The sequence below is a fragment of the Thermobia domestica genome, chromosome 3 (assembly GCF_964235325.1).
Source record: "Thermobia domestica chromosome 3, izTheDome1.hap1.1, whole genome shotgun sequence".
NCBI classification, from domain to species: Eukaryota; Metazoa; Arthropoda; class Insecta; order Zygentoma; family Lepismatidae; genus Thermobia; species Thermobia domestica.
In genome coordinates, this window is record NC_137456.1 from 248,648,587 (window position 1) to 248,666,712 (window position 18,126).

Sequence of the window (18,126 nt, forward strand, 5' to 3'; positions counted from 1 at the left end):
CTGTTGCCTTACATAACTCGGTTACTTACTGTCACTATACGTCCTCTCCCTTTTTTTTTCAAAGCATTTCAAACTGAACAAAACTGATTGCCAGAACGTTTCACTAAACTGAAACAAGTTTTTAATGCAAACTTAAATAATTAACGAGAATACTTTAACATTGAATTTTTTACGATGCGAAATTATTCACACTTTTCATTTTCGAGAATAAATTTTTTTTCAAAATTTAAAATAACACTTATCTAATTTTGTTTAAAATTACTGACATTAATGAATTTCAAGGTTGATAATATTTTTGATTATTTAGTTTCCATAATATTTTGCGACCAAGTTATATTATATATATTTCTCATTTTTATGAGCCAATTTTATTATAAGTAATTGTTACCTAATTAAAACAAACACTTTATATATCGATACCAAATTGTGTTGGTGATCATTGGTAGTACAGTTTTCTAGGAACATTATTATAACTATACGTAACGTTCCTCGAAAAGCGTACTACAGGAAGGAAAGAAGAGAAAAATTGTTTACCAAAATCCAAATAAACACAATTTATGACCTCTTTTTTTTTTCAATTAAAAATGAATATCTAATAAAATGTGAAATTTTAAGCGTCAAATTAAATATTTTGTTTTTAAATATATATATTAAGCGTCACAGGTCGAAATAGAATTTTGAAGTGTGTGTATGTAATTGCCAAATCACACACTAGCTGAGGCCCAATCGGATGCCAACCCGATTTCGTCACTGTAATTTTGAAAGAGAATAGTAGCGACGCCTTTAAGGGTTGAATCATAATTTTCAACCTTTTTCCTCTTCTTAACTTGCAAAACAGTCTTTTATAATTGAATAGAATTAAGTTCAAAATTTCATTAATGTCGTGACAGATACCCACTGACTTTGCGTGACGAACATTATATGCGACTGGATTTATAAGCAAATTTATTAAATTCAACGTTATTTTTAATTATTTACAAAATCATACTAAGTATTTCTTAATTTTCAATATTTCGACGCCTAACCAGTCTTATATTACAAATCCAATATGCTTTTACACATACTTTTAATGACAAAGTTGGATGAAAAGTTTCATTAACTGAAGAACACACATTTTTTTTTCAAAATCCACATTTCATAATTAATTGTGACATTCATTAGTATTTCTCTAATTGAATTTTAAGTATCTCTAATTGCTTAACATTTCTTTAAATGCATGATGGTATAGGGACAACTAAATGTTTATATAAACATACAGGTGAGTGAATAAAAACTCAAAAGAAAATGGAATGGTAAAATTTTATTTATGGCATTTGGTTCCCAAAACTGGAAGCACTTGAAAAGAAATAAGACACAAAATATAAACATCCTAACAAGATTTGATACAGAAATTCTGTATCCAAAACGGGATAATTAAAGTTTTCAAAAGTGGTGGGGCCTTGTTAAAATTTTCAAAGTCCGAGATCGCGATCTAAATTGATTACCTATTTAAAATTTTTAATGCTGTTTTTCCTCTCCTTTCCCCATTCCTCTTTTATCTTTCAAAACTGTAAAGAAAGAATAAAACATGGCCTTTAAATGAACGTACCTGATTGTAGATGGATGTTGGTGGTTCCTTGAAACAGGCGCGTCGGTGGTGGTGTGCACACTTGAGACTGAAAAACAAATTCCTAACTTTCGAAATTCGGTGGGAAATAATTAAAATAAAAGAGTAATAATCTTTATTTTCATTTTCTATAAAAGCTTAGAAGTCATATTCGGTGTTTAATTTCTCGTCTCTTTCGGGATTCAGTCCAAATTCGGGCAAAGTTCGCGCTTGGGTTACGCTACAACTTTCATTTTCCACCGATGCCGATTACACTTGTATGCATGTAATTTCACACGCTTACGAGTACTTTTTCAATTGTTTTTTCTGATTCGCGGGCCTTTTTCTCTTTTTACGACGCATTTATCAAACTTCCACGCAATGACGCGTCTTCGTTTACGACGCTTAAATTTACGATGCATCACGATGTCTTGCACAAATTGCTCTCCGCGTTTGCGTTTCTTAAAATTCTTCTGGGTTGATGTTTTCAGAATTTGCACGTTTAGTTCAAAATAAGCTCGCCTACATTTTAACTTTGATTTATGTCTGGTTCGTCTGCAATTACATTTGATTTGTTTCGGATTACGCCTACTAGCGCGCTTTTCATTTATTTTGAACTCACCGTCTAGCATATATTTGGCATTTGTTCCCTTGCATTGCGCGTACATTCCAAAATTAGGTTGACGAATATTATCATCACTAAAAGCGATCAGCTGTTTCGCCTTCCGACTACTTGCACAATTAAATTTTTCCGTTTTACACATTCGCAGTAGTGGGACACAAATTTTAAAATTTGCATGCACGAAGGAATCAAATTTATTACACTCATGACCCACTTGTCTATCGCTACTTTTACGTCTATGAACCTTGATTTTGCTAGCTATGCGTCGTGACATCCTTTTATTTTGAGCTAGTATGCTAGTGAAAATAGGTTGACCATTTTGAACTACTTTGTTTTTCCCTTGTGCCTTACTCTTACGTTTTAACTTTTTCGCTAGTGCATGCTTATTTTTCGGCCTACATTCTTGTCTAGTTACGGGTAATAATTTTGGCCAATTGATCACACAAGAGCTACTGACTACGTAAAACATGATTCTCTTTGCGGGCTTACATCTTAAACTCTTTACTTGAAGTTGTTGACCTATGCCACTATGCTCAAATTCAATACGGACAGAATCGAATTGCAATATAAAGACCCGACTAATACTGAACGACATGTACGGTACTACAGACAAATATGTAGTTGTGAAATCGCGCAGAACAATTCGCTCGCGATACAAATGCAACACCATCAAATTCTCAATATCGCACAAAAATAATAGCTCAACTCTCAAGCCTTCCCTGGCTTCTCCGAGAGGAGGGGTACGCGCTACCACTGCGCTACCATTCATTTCATACAATTTATCGGCATCTCTCGCCGGCGCCGCAACTACATTTAAAACATGTCTGTCTACGGATACTCGCATCAAGCCATGTATAATTACTGTCTCGGTATTGCCTATTTTTTTTCTCTGGACGCTAACATCCTCCTGTTTTTTTCTATATGTATTTATCATCGACTTTCCTTTAAGCGTTTTACACGTCACATTGAGTTCTTGTTCGAACTTACAAAACAATTCATTCGCCACTGCGCAAAGTTGTTGACCAAAATTATAGTCAATAGTCTCACTAACATTGCTTTTCCTGATCACTATTTCCGGTGAAAATGAACAAATATCTTTAAATACAACATGATTATCGAGTAACTCAAAATTTTCCTTCGTAACCTGCGCTTGTACGTACTCAAGGGTTTTTTCGATTTCTAATGAGCCTTGCACTTCGTATGCTACACTTGGAACTGCGCTAACACTAGCCTGATGTACTATTAAAGGTGGTAATTCGCAACTAACACATTCAGAACGGATGTTATTGACGTAAGTTTCCTTCGTTTCATAGCTAATTAATGGTGTCACCAATTCAAACAATCTATGATTGGTATCAACTATGTTTACTTCCTGAAATTCTACTTTGGTTTCACTGACACTAGACTGATGTAAAAGTAATGGTGGTGGTTCAATAACTACAAGTGTAGAAATCTGACATCGTTCTATCCATTCATTTTCTACAATGGTGACGTTAGCTCGTAACTGCTCTACATAATTTTCCACTAGACTATTTTTACTTTCTAAACATTTAAATTCAATTGGCATAATTTCACAACTATTTGACTGCTTGACACTCAACGGTGGTAATTGAATTTCAACAGAAGGCAAAATTTTGTGTGTTTCCTCACATAAATTGTCTACTGTAACTATGCGTGCATACTGTGGTTCAACTTTCGACGATGATTTTAATTTCACGGATTTTTCAAAATCTACATATTCAAAATCATGAAACGCGTGTTTATTCCAGGTTTTCAATTTACTTAAAGTTATGTAACGAGTAGGTGATGCTGACCTGCACAACAGCTGCTTGCCTGAATCTACTTCGGATATATCAGCTGATTTTTTATTTTTAGCTTTGTGTCTCCTACGCTTACCGGGTTCACTTCCGAGTTCTTTTACAATTTGTTCATGCAAGTATTTATCATACCTCGAGTCTCCTATTTTCTGATACTGTTTTAAAATAGATTGCAACTCTTGCATTATACGTCTACCTATGACTATAATTCGTCGCCTATCATCTGTGCGCACTTTTGCCGTAACGTCAAATGTAAATGGCCAAGTTTTTACGGTGAAAGTAACTTCTTTCGGAATGTTCAAATTTTTATCTCTATCTGGTGAATCAAAACATTCTAATTGATTAACCCTACGCCAAGTAATATAATTTGTTTCTTCACTCTTATCTAAATATATGTTGAAAAAATGTCCATCTATAGTTACTTTAAACGGCCTCATTTTTTTTTTTAACAAGAACTCGAAACTAAACTCTGGAATATTCTAAGTGTTTAACGTTAATTTCCGTTTTCTAAGTTTGGTCTAATTTGTGCTAACTGGTCCTTTGACCATGTTTAAAGTTGTTCTAAAATACTAAAATCCATGTTTACTAAAGTCACAAGTATTCAACTCACAATATAAAACATACAAAAATAAGCACTTGAGTTCACCGACAAAATGTAAACAAACACCTTTTTGAAACTATTTCATAATTTCAATTACACAAAATTGTTATTTTGTTTTAAAATTTCATTTTACAAAGTGTTTCGATAAACAGTTAACATAAACAAACAAATTATTATTCATTCATTACTCTTTACGGTGCATATGTGACTATGAGTGTGTGTGTGTGTGTTCAGCTACGATTAGCTGTTTGTTGTTTTCGTTTGTGCGTGCTGTAAAAAATTGACGGAAGAAAAGTTCGCGAACAAATAAAATGCTTTAATTTCTCACAAAACAAATTATGCTAATGATATTTCTGTGGTAATTAAATTTACTTTCTGTTTTCAAACACTACCTATTATTTTCTTTTCTCTTCCTTTTTTCTTTTCACGAGTTAAAACAATTTACGCATGATCTTACACCCAGTTAACTACTTGTGACTACGTGATTTAAATGTTTACTATTTTCGTATTTTAATAAATGAATTCTGAAATAATTAAATGCAGTTCTATCCGAAGATTGAAGTATGTCCTGTCACGGTCGCCATTTATGGATATGACCGACCTTTGTGGGTTTATCGTAAATAAAACTATATTATTTCTTTTTCTCTTTTGTTTCACTTGCTCCAAACTTTGGTTTCATGGCTTCCAGCGCCCACAGAAGGTTGTCATAAACCATACAAGCAATCCTCGTCTCCACCGACCGCTGGAATGATATCGGGGGAGAGAAGAGTGCTTGCCGTAAAGATAGATGAACAAAACAAATTAATGTAAATAATTTATAAATTGTTATAACGCCCTGTAAAGCTATAAGCAATTACAGCTAAAAATTAAACGTGAGATTAAAATTGCGAGTACTATGTATTGTGATTAAATAAAAATATACAATAAGTAAACTATAAGTAAATTATATATTTAACAATCTGAGCGCTCAAAATGATTATTTTGAATTTAATTTTTATTTTTTTAAGATTATTTACTTTGATTAGGTGGCTTTTTCAATTTGTAAGAATGATTTTTTTTCAATTTTACTTACAGTTTGCGTTGGCGGCATGGAATGAGAGTATTGAGAGTAGTGAATAATTTATATAACACTTGCGTTTTATTATGCACTGCACAAGGAGGGTGGGGGTTAAGTCAGCCGCGGTTTCCTCTTCTGCGCTATTTTCTCTACAGAAATTTGGTTTTTAAATTCAATCCAATAGTTTATGTGTCATACACAATAAAGCATTCAATAAGTGTGCTGTTTACAATAGGATTATTATTTGGAAGTGCCCCTGGCGGGATTCATTGACTGCATCGAAGTACGTTTAAAACTAACTTGCTAGCCCTTTATCTTTCGGCTACAACAACTCATAAAATTACAAAATGAATTTAAGTTCAAGGCTCGTTTTATAATTACACAACACTGACACTTGGTTCCTTTTACTTTAACTTCTTAGGAACAACAACGGGCACAAAGCTCTGAGAGCTTAGTCAGGTCGACGGGCTGGGTGCGAGCCCGTGTAAAAGTCTACTTTACGTGCAGGACGCACGACAGGTGCGAAGGCACCCCTGCCTAACCGAGTCTTTTTAATAGACTGACTTGCTTTTTTTGCTAACCTTTTGTGTTGCTTCTTCAAAGGGAAAATTCCGGTTTTGACTTGAAACGCAACCAACTGATGCAATAGCTAAACTTAGCGATGAGACTTCTTGCTGGAATGTTCTGTGAAGCGATTGTTCTTTTTTTTTAGCCATAAAAGGACTGCTGGGCGATTCGATCGAAGTTGGTTGCTCACACACACATTTAAACATATATGTATATGCTTGAGAAGAGAGAGAGTTCTTGGAAAATTTTTATACGAGGTTTGTTTATTAATTTTGAAATTTAAACTGACTGTTTTTTTTTTTAATTAACACGATTAATGAGCGCCAAAAAATTCGTAACAGGCCACAGAATAAGTGGTCGAAACCATTCATAGAAAATCTTACACACGTAAGTGTCTCAGTTACTTTTTCAATAATTTGATTTAAAATTAGCCAATTTTTGTCTTCAATAGATACTTCAGTAGGGTTTATATATTACATAAGACACATGGATGAAATGACCAATTTTTATATCGCACCTAGAGACGGGGTTATCGCATATTATAGATGCGACTTTCTATAAGTTATTCACACTTATTATGCGAAGTGACATTGATACTTTATATGAAATTCATTACTCAGTACATACAAATGAACACGTGAGCCACAGAACTTATGTCCAAAGAAATTTGAGAGCTTAGTTCACCTGACGTTGGCACTACTTCCATGCCACGGAGAGGCATTACGTTCTATAAATTCACTTGAGATGGTAAGCATAAAATGTGTAAAGCATCCTGGTAAACAAGGTCAGAACTCAAGTGGCCGAAACCGTCCACAAAACGTCTTACAGAAGCAATAAACTAAATCAGTGTTTCCATTTATTTTAATAATTTGGTTAAAATATGTCAATTTCAGTCTTTAAGTAAATATAACACTTATGTGCCTTGGAAATCCTACTTGGATTGGTATATTCTTGGGATTTAACGCTAGAAAGAAACAAGATTCGATGGCACTGGGATTGATCTTCGGTTAAAATTTAATAGGACAAATCAGAATTGTGTTGGAACCTGAAAACACTAATTGCAAATCATCGTTTTAGTTTGGAGTGAAATGGTCACAATGAGGTTGAAACGGAGGTATACTTATTGCCAGCTCAAAGCCTTACAAGCTGAATATAAAAATAACACAGAAGAAGGAATACCATCATAAATAAAGTGTGTTGATATATCTGTCAGTATTTTCGAAGTTAATCTAAGAACTGGAACGAGCGGTCTTTTACAAGAGGTATTAACAACAGCGACTCACGGAAACAACATTTTTTTTCTGTACAAGTGGAGGATACTGATAAAATACAAGTAATAACTACAACATTACAAAATAATACTAAGGTTTGTAGCCATACATGTGCCGAAAAAATAATAGGCTTGTATCCATATGTGTGCCACTAATTTTCAACCTGAACCCATTTTTTTGAGGTGGATATATATAAGATTTTTGCTTCTAATCCTTATTAACTTAATATATATATATATATATATATATATATATATATATATATATATATATATATATATATGCTTATACTGAGAGTAGAACAAAAACATCCAATAATGACCGGTTCAGCATAAACCAACTGCTAAACAGTAACTCTGCACACTTGTAATTTAATACGCGATACTGATTCTACTAAATCAAAATGTTCTAGAATTATTAAACTTACGTATTCGACAATAAACGAGGTGGGTGCACATTTTTTTGTAATCTCAAAATGCATAATTAAATAAGATCTACGGTATCAGGAGAAACATTTCACATGACATATGAAGCCTACTGATTTCACTTTCAATGTTTCGTCATGCACATAAGTGTTGAGTGCACTACTAGAACCGGAAGTGGCACCTTTTTAACACTTCCGGTTCTAGTAGACATTGGAGTGAAGACGGACTATAATTTTGGGACGCTTAGTTGAGTGCAGAAAACCAGTTTTCGATATTTACTACCACTTTACTTCTACATGACCAACATGAACTATTTAACATACCTTTTACCTAACTGGTTTTTAATTTTTTAGTTACGTTTATTGGAAATCTTAAAAAACCTATATATACACAATCATTTCGTTTACTCTATGTTTACAATCCAGAAATTAAAACATCAAATTTACGTCCTTAATAAAATGGCGTTTACCACATCAATGAGAAGGATGTGATGTCACACTATTTCAGACAATTAATAGTTACACTTAAGTGCCTTACACAATGATGGTTCATCATCTCTAAATATTATTATTTGCATGAATGAACCAAAAAGAAGTAAATGTTTACTTTTCTTAAACAGCTCCAATGTCGCTCCCATATAGCGTAGAGTTTGGGGCAAACACAAGAAACACAAACAATTTCGTTTGATAGCGGACTAGAAATCAAATTCGTTGTCAGTATATTAGATCTTTCTGCGGGGACCCTAGACAGTGTAAAGAATATCAGCATCCTTAGCAAATGCGTTTAGTTTTTGCCACCGAACGGAAGTCAGAGCCTAGGGTAGGGTATGGGTTGATCTGATTTTTAAAATTTTAAAAATAAGTGCAAGTAAACACTGGTTAAAATTCAGAAATATTTTGTGTCAAAAATAATAAGTTCGTTACTACATCATAAAACAATTCGCAGTGTCTACAGAAATTTGTCAAGGAGCACCAGGGAATAGAAACAGAAAGTTCACGAACTACTGATTTAAACTGAACTAAGGCAGAAGTAATGACTGTGGAATGTGAAATCGAATGAGATAAAGACGAAGCATTCGCTGTACTTCAACTATTTGGGATAACTTCCGGGTACTTACAAATGAGGAAGTATCAGTGTGCTACCTGAATATGAATAGTCTTCCCAGAGGAGATAAATTCACGCACATAGTACCCGGCCATCACACATTATACGTACACCCATGTCCAAAATGATTGTCGCATATCTATAACTGTCTTCTTGTAAGAATATAGTTTGATAATGATTTTGCAGGGTACTTTTAATACTGATATTATGTGTATAATCGGGAAATGTATATTTGTTGTAAATTTCATAGGAAAAGAATTATAAATACGAAAATTAGAATGGGTAAAACAAAATGTTGCTAAATGGACAACAAAGTTTTATTTTCGTTTTATTGTTCTTATTTACTGCTCTTTTGACATGAAATTTTGCACGTACATCTCTTTGCCGATTATACACATACTACCATTATAAGAAATACCGGGCGAATTCGTTATCAAATTATATTCCTACAACAACATATTTATAAACATACGACAATAATTTTGGACATGAGTGTACATACATGGCATCGCAAACCACTCTTTCGCGTGGTGTACTTGTGCCACTGTTACTTGTTTTATAACGTATGGTCGCACTGAGCTTGACGGGCAAGCATGCAATTACTTCTTCGATCTATATACAGTGACATATGTATACTATGTGAAGGAGTGGTTTGTACGGTGACATTATCTTAATATTGAAACTGGAAAAAGTGGCAGCTTTTTAACACTTCCGGTTCTAGTAGACATTGGAGTGAAGACGGACTATAATTTTGGGACGCTTAGTTGAGTGCAGAAAACCAGTTTTCGATATTTACTACCACTTTGCTTCTACATGGCCAACATGAAAGCCGATAATGTTTTATTTTTATCACTTCCTATTTGAATATTGCCTCCGTACGTGAACTCATTTCCTACTTTTTGACCCTCGACTCCCTGACTAAATTTGGTATTGGTTCATCAAGTAGTCTATGAGATATTTTTGTCTCACGAATGGACGAACACACGACAGAGTTAAATTTTGGTAAACCAATCTTCTAAAAACATTAATTCCTAATTATAGTATTACTTCTGTCAACAAATTAGAAGTTGATCCCTGCCAGGGATGAAAACTTTCTACAAGGAGGTATAGTTTTTTTGACAGGGGGAATCCCTGTCATTTCGCACACTCGGAAGAATATATCCCTTAATCCATTTTAGTATAATTTAGTAATATCTATGTACCTTTAAAAAAGAAAGAAAAAAATGCTCAGTTTATTGTTTGGAAAATTGTCAGATACAAATGGTGATCAGTTGTCGACTTCCTAAACCATGACTTCCCCTGAAGAAAAGAGGAAGGAAGTAAATAAATAAATAAAAAAAAAAAAAAAAAAATAGAAACTGTAAGCCAAGAACAGCTGATAAAACCATCTAGTGGGATTTGAACCAGGTTCAAAAATTTTGAATCCCAATACTAAGAAGGAACTTAACACGCAAGGCTATCGAAACAACTTTAATATTACCTTTCAGTTGTATTGATAGCGAAGGAACTCCTTAGCAACTCTTCCTGTTTTTTCCATTTTTTTTTCTGGTCGAAATGCGTATGTTGTTTTCTTTATCTGCATTTGCTAAGGTACTATTTTGTTCTGAAAGTAACACTGCATTAAGTAGCAAAATAGCAGGTGAATATTTCAAACAACAAATAGCGATGCATTATCCCCAAATTTCTTTTTTTAAGGAGACTTCGAGAAAGTTAGGCGTGCATATATATTTTGGAGAAATGTACACTTCAGTATATAAACTTTTGAATCTAAATATGGGAATATGTGTTTTCGAAAATCCCCTATTATGCGCAGAACAGTTTGGTCTTTCCCATAATATCCTAATTTTCATTTCTTTATTGAGAAAGTGTCCATGTGAGGATTCACTTCAGTTGAAGATGTGAAATTCGGTGTATAAACTCTAAAATATAAGCAAGAAAATACGGGATTCAGAGTTTTTCCAAAACTTCTTCTAATTAGGGACAAAGTGGGCTAATTTCTATAATACTGAAATTTCCTCGATCCATCCACAAAGAACCGAATGTGGGAATTCGCCTGAATTGGATATAATAAATTCAGTATATAAACTCTTGGATACAAATAATGGGACACGTGTTTCAGCATTTTCGAAAATTCCGCTTTTTAGGGAGGGGGGAAGGTGGTCATTACTATTGCGGTCAACTATGATTAACATAGAACGGGACGTACGCAAGAGGTATCACAGACATAGCAATAACTAACTTTTCTTAGAAATCTAGATACCGGTAATTCTTACACCAATATTCATGAATATTCTGTTCATGACAAAATGAAAGAATAATGGTTTGGGGGCAGGGGCGTCATTTAGGGGGGGCAGGAGGGGGCAATTGCGCCCCCCCCCCCCAAGAGTTTGAGGAATGCATATACGTTAATCGATTGTCTACTAATATACTAATACAAAACGTAAAAACCTTATGTCAGAAGTGCTCTTGCCCCCCCCCCAAGCGAAGTCTGAAATGACGCCCCTGTTTGGGGGAATGTTTTAATGCGTGTATTTTACGTTAATTCGTGTCTGTTGAAACTTTCCAATCACTGACTCATGACTTGACTGACAAATATGAAACGAGTACATACCTTAGACTTATGATGTACAATATAGATGACTGTAGAATACGAGTTCAATCAGGTATGGTCCCAGCTCTAGTATAATGTTCCTCCTCGTAAGTCTTTCGTCGCAACTGCTCCTGATTTCGGAAAGTGCAGTAGTTTTGATTCTCGACTCGAGCTAAGGCCATGAACTTCCTGTACTAGTGGTGAAATCGTAAGGACGTGTAACTCAGGATCTACTTCTCTCATTATATTTGTCAATGCATGAACTTACACGATGACTTGTCAAAGGTGCTTAAAAACCTTTTCAAAGACAGAATTACATAGCAGTTTTTTTCACAGATAAAGAATTCGCTAATTAATCACAATTGAGTTCTGAAATATCCAACGCTTGCTTTTATTGTTCTTTGAAAGTCATTTGAAGAGTAATGAACTAAAAATACAATCATAGACAAAAGTTTCATAATTAAGTTGAATAGCGTGTGTGACACTATAATACCGAAATTTTCCCTTTTAACTGAGAAAGCGCCCATTGTTTTAATTGGAGATGTGAAAATCGGCATATAGGCAACTGATTATTAAATAGCCAATTTTAGAGTCTACAAAAATTTCACTTCTAATAAGAGTAAGGGGGGCAATTTTTACAAAATTAATATTTCTCATTATTTATTCAGAAAATGCTTAAGGATTCGCTTAAGTTGAACGTGTGAAATTCGTTATATAAACCCTTAATTAAAAATAAAGGAGAAACCCATTTCAGCGTTTTCGAAAATTCAGTTTCTGGAAGGAGGAGGTGTGGCGGTAACAAGTAGGATTATATTGAAGACAAAGTTATGCACTGAAAATTCAGGCCACAAGAACACACTAGAAACGTGAGATTTGGATAGAAAACTCCCTTTGTTACGAGAGCAATGAATAAGAAAGAAAAAAAATAAAATATGCATGTTAAGGGAGGATCGTTCAGAATAATACACCACATAAAATCCCTAAGTTAGGAAGTGTGTCTAAAAATTTCCGTCTTTTTTATGATTTTTTATTATTATTTCTCCTCCGCATTGAAAGCGATGTTAAATGGTGTTTGTGATCGCATCACGAGAAATTGGCTGAAAACTCTGAAGTAACTTTTGGAACATAGCTAGCTTTCAATCACCACTATGATTAAACGGCGTATCCCAAAGGAGTATATGGGATTCAAAATTATTGCGGAAATAGTATGTCTCATGAGCTCTTCAAGCTGGCAAGAAGAAAATCAAACTCACTACATATAAGGAGAGACGTATGTCGGCCTGAGGCGCGCAAGTATTTTTTTTAACAAAAAAAATGCAATATTTCTGGCAAATTTTTCTTTTAGGCAATGCATTCATTTTCGATTCCTTCAATGATTCCAATTACGATCCCAAAGGAACTGATTCCTAGCAACAGTTCCTTTAATGTTTCGAGGAACCAGTTTCTCCGAAACGGAATTGGGTTAGGTATCATAGCGGTTACTGTTCTTAATCTTTCACTAATTATTTTAAACAATGTTTTTTGAAGCATCGAAAAGTCTATTACTATTTTAATTTCCAGTCTTAGAATAGTCCTAAATTAATCAATATTTCAAAGATTCAATGTTTAAAATAATAAGTGAAAATACTACTCCAGGAGCAAGCAAATTTCCCAACTCCAGCAAGTTCTAGAACAAAATTCATAAAAATCTAAAACTAACCATTATATCGGAATTCTTACAATAGAAAAAAGTGAAATAACATATTGACTACGGCGCATTCGACCGACATTAAATCTGCGTCTACCGAACAACTCTCTCCACCTAAGCTCTTACTACGATTCTCAATATTAGTCAGTCGACACAATATCGCGAAACGATAGGAATTTACTTCAGTACCACAAACCTATTAGAAAAAAAAAGTAATAATAATCAATATCCGAACACCGAAACTCACTTCACAATATCAGAACAACGAAACGACATCGAAGCCAGACATGTTCAACGTACAACGGTACAACATTCGAAAACAGAGGATCATCAGTCAGTACTACATAACAATCAATCAGCGACTTCAACACAACCAACCAACCACAGCACAGGAGACATCAGTGCCACGAACCGCTAAAACACCAAAACAACATTCTCATCAGGAGAAAAAAAAAAAAAAAAAAAAAAACACCGATTCCGTACCTGTTCCGGTGACAGGTTCTGTTCCTCCAATGCCAATTCTAGTGACAAAATCACTTGTTCGGTATAAACTGCACTCTAACAAACATTTGTAACAATGAACTGATTTCTTCTGAAAACATAGTTTCATTTTACCTATTCTGATTTTCACGGAGCTTTGCACCCTTTGTAAACAATGCAGACTGCAGTGCAGAAATGAGTAAACAAACTGAAGGGGGTGGGGGGAACAATAATATTAAAAATGAAATGACACGGGCTTGTGATAGGAGAATCAGGAACCATTTTCTCTCGTTTGCAGTGGCGTACGCACTGCTCTCCTGAATCTTCGAACTACTATATAATCGCAAACATGCACCCAGAGGAAGAAGGGCATAACGTTAAATTTCTTCTACCAGTGTAAATTACAAATAAAACTTACTATCGCCACTCCTAACGTTTTCTCTAGTTCAGAATCTATCTAAAATGTTAGGATTCAGAGCCACTACTACATGATGACTTAGTGGCCCTACTAGCAGATCTATGGTTGGATGGATGGACTAAAGTTTATCGTCCTCTTCAACAACAAGGCTGTATGAGATGTAGACTTACAGCCTAACGAGCGATCCGAACTGCATCAACTCCCTCCGGAAATCGAACGCGGGTCTCCCGCCCGATGACGCGTACGCGAATCATATAGCCACAAAGGAGTTAATTATCGGATCTAGAAATATGTGCAGTTGTACTTACCACTTCTATTCAAAATTGAGCTCTTGGGGGCCGCGGTGGCTCAGTGGTAGAGCGTTCATCTCTGGCGCATGGGGTTCCTTTTTCGATTCCAGCTCGCGCCAAGTAAACCTTGTGGTGGAAAAGCACCGTGTGCTTGGGTTTCTTCGGGGTTCTTCAGTTTTCTCACACATTTCATTTCATTTCAAAATTGAGACGTTTCCATTACAGGCGAGCGAGTGTTTGGAACAAGCTTGAAACTACTGAGTTTACTTATTTATTGAATAGATAATTTATTATTTTATTTCCTTTGTTGTATGTAATAAAATACCTATAAAATATGTTTTGAATTCTCGCGACGTACCCTTTCGTTTGATATCTAACAGAAAAATTATGCCATAAATAAATATCAGTCATGAGAGTATGAAGACTATTGACATCTTATTCTTCCCGGCGGGAGCTCACGTGGTTCGGATTCCACGTCTCATATAATCTCGTTACTGAACGGGACGTTAAACTCAAAATCAACTCAAGTCAACATCTTATTCATCAAATTCCAAGAAACTTTTTAGATTCTACGTAGGAATAAAGACACATTATTTAGCATACATATAGTACCTCTTAATTTCGCTGCAGCCAGAAAAAAAAAAAGTTATAACATTCCTATCCAATATTATAAAATTCTTAAATTCATTTAATCTGATCGCATTTTAAAAAGGCGATATACGAATTATAACTGAAAAAATAACCTCATACGGTCAATGTTCCGTTAAGGGGGTCCAGTGTCTTCCACACCACTTCTTTCTATTGATTTTCGTTTGATTACACAATATAACGTTATATTGTTAGGTTAGGTTACGTTAGCTTAGGAGGGTCCAGTGTAGTTTTGGACCCACTTAACAGAACATGGACCCCTCATATTACTTTGTAATGCATCAGTAAAACAGCTTTTATCCTCTATTACTTCTCTCTATCCCCCCCCCCTCACTCTCTCTTTCTTTTTTTAATTGGCTATTTCCTCATCTCTAATGGAAGGTCAAACAATGATCTGAAATACTATAAGGAACTTAATATCTTCAATACGAACTGCGAGTACCGGTACACTTGATTTCTCTTTTTCTTTTCCTTAGCCCATTTTCATGAAATAACACAACTGTTTGACAACAATTCTTTGTGAAAAACTGAAAAATAACTATGAGTTAGCAAGACTGAAAATGAGACTAATAACAGTTGATTCTTCCATAAGCAAATAGTGCACAACAAATGTAATATATTATGGTAATTAATATATTGTTAGGGCATAGTAAGAACACTTAGGATCCGACTCAAAGTGTGTATCTGTATGGGATCGAAATCTTGAACCAAAATCAAATTTGTAAGAGAAAACTGTTACAACAAATGACAAAACACGCGAAGTGCGCGCCACAATTTAAAGATCTCGTCAAAGGAAGCCAGCAAGTTACCTGCTGCTCCGAGTTCTTCTGTTAAACATAAACAAGGCAAACCCATAAGTGCAGAAGAAAAGCAAATAGTTTATCAAACGATATCAACATTGTTCAATTCACTTGAAGAAAATTAAGACCTTAAGTAGCTAATTTTCACGTACTCATAGAATAGTATATATACATTATTTATTTACTTACTTTGCAGTACTAAAGTTACTATTTGTATGTTTGCAGGCTATACAATGTAAGAAAGCACATAAAAAATCAACTTAAGGGGGAAAAGTACCATCTGTTTTCATGGATATGCGTAATGACTTAGGTAATAGATGAAAAAGAAATAGTCTCCCATAATGATAAATATACTTGCTGTTACATACGAGCGCCATCTCTTCATCGTTCAGTTGATAATTTGACATAACTCATTGTAGTTTCATCTGTAATTACAATTTGGAGAAAAATAACAATGTTCAGTTGCTCTTAAAGGAAGGGGGATTATATAGTATTGGGTATTTTACCCTGTATCACAGCGATGGTGTGAGAGTGAGACGAGTAATGCACATCGCAGTGGCAGAAATGCATGCACATGCTGCAGCAGAAATGTTGCGGGAAACAGACGAAACAATTTCCTCTTCACCAATCAGCAAATAGTCGTGCGCGCAGTGATACATCGAGTTACCAGGTTTGTTTTTGAAGGGTGCAAAGGACTGAAAAACGCTTTAGTTTTGGACCCTTCCCCCTCTGTCCGACATAACCCGCTGGTGTTTATTAAAATGCACGAATGCTAACCTAGTCAGGGCAGGGCGAAGTAGGTATGACCATGCTGAATGTGTCGGTAGTGAGTAGATGCGTCAATGACGCTGGGTAAAAACATAAGCGAGAATAGTATTAACACACTGTGTTTCTCACATGACTACTCTTTTAAATTAAAATTAGGGGTTATATTTAGCAGAAGGCGTCCACAGATATGTTAAAAAAAATACTGGAGAAATGGATGCAAGTACTTAGACCTAACACGTCACCAAATATAACCTAACCTAAGCTAGACTGAACTAACCTAATATTAGTAGAAATAAGCGAAATTGTAACATTTTCTGGAAACGATTGCTGGACCCCTTTCTGCTAAACATAAGCCAAAATTAGAAATATCGGGTAATTCTAATTGCGGGAGGGTAATACAAACCATGAAGGTAAATACAATGTAACCTAATCAAACCAAAATTAAATTATAGTTATATATATATATATATATATATATATATATATATATATAAAAACGTATGACTTCTTAGGAAAAAATTCTGGAACCCCGTAATTAGAATTTACCCGAAATATCTTGTGTGAACTTTACAAATTTATAAATATATATACTGGGATACCATCACAACTTCATTCTTTCTAATACCTTTAGCATGTTGTTAGATCCAATAGTTAACCTGCCTCTTCGGAACAGTTTACTGGCTAACACACGTGTCTTTGGTGCATTCGATTCCTGGAGGGAAAACTTCGAAATCTGAACGCATTACGGTGGTTCTAATTCCAGTTTAAAACTGTGGATCCACGTGTCTTATACCCCCAACACACAATAAAAAACATTGAATAACAATACAGAAGTTTTCAGTACATATCTACACATTCAAATGCAAATCTAAAACCTCACCTTGATGTCGATTACTTCCAGTTCTCCTGCTTTTAACTACACAAAAGGAATCTGTTAAAAACTAGCAACTAATATTGCCTTTTTAAATCTGCTTTTCAAATGTAATATGCTCAGCTCACGCACTTTTATTATTGTTTATAAGTGTACTTGCCTCAGTGTTGCCATTAACTAAAGACTAATGGAAAAATTCCCTTCTTGAACAACTTCATTCTAGGGACCTAAAATTCTGCGTACAGCAACGCAACATACATACGCAAAATGAAAATAGCCCCTATAGTGTGGTCCGTAAGTGCAATAATTTGTATGGATCGTGCATTTCCGGTTACCAGCACGAAATTTGGTCAGAGTGTTTAACGCGATATGTAAATGAGAAAAACGCCGGGAGACAGCTTCTCAATATGTTTCGTGTGATTCTGGGCGCCATCTTGTAAAATGGCCTACTTTTCACAAGTTTCCCAAATTTTGTCCGATTAACACCGTCTTTGGGCTCAAATTCACAGGCAAAACGACTATAGA

The 18,126-nt window shown here is 34.8% G+C and overlaps 1 protein-coding gene across 3 annotated transcripts in view; it reads right to left on the bottom strand.

Moving 5' to 3' along the window:
* LOC145681010 (transcription factor IIIA-like) overlaps window positions 1–17,771 on the bottom strand; it is a 78,556-nt gene extending 60,785 nt beyond the window's left edge. The window contains exon 1 of one of the 3 annotated variants that reach the window (XM_081752274.1): window positions 17,611–17,771. The gene's annotated coding sequence lies outside the window, so the exon portion shown is untranslated. Of the gene's footprint in view, window positions 1–17,355; window positions 17,511–17,610 lie in introns of those variants that run through there. The other 2 variants (XM_081752276.1, XM_081752275.1) reach the window with 2 other exon arrangements.
* Window positions 17,772–18,126: the final 355 nt, after the last annotated feature.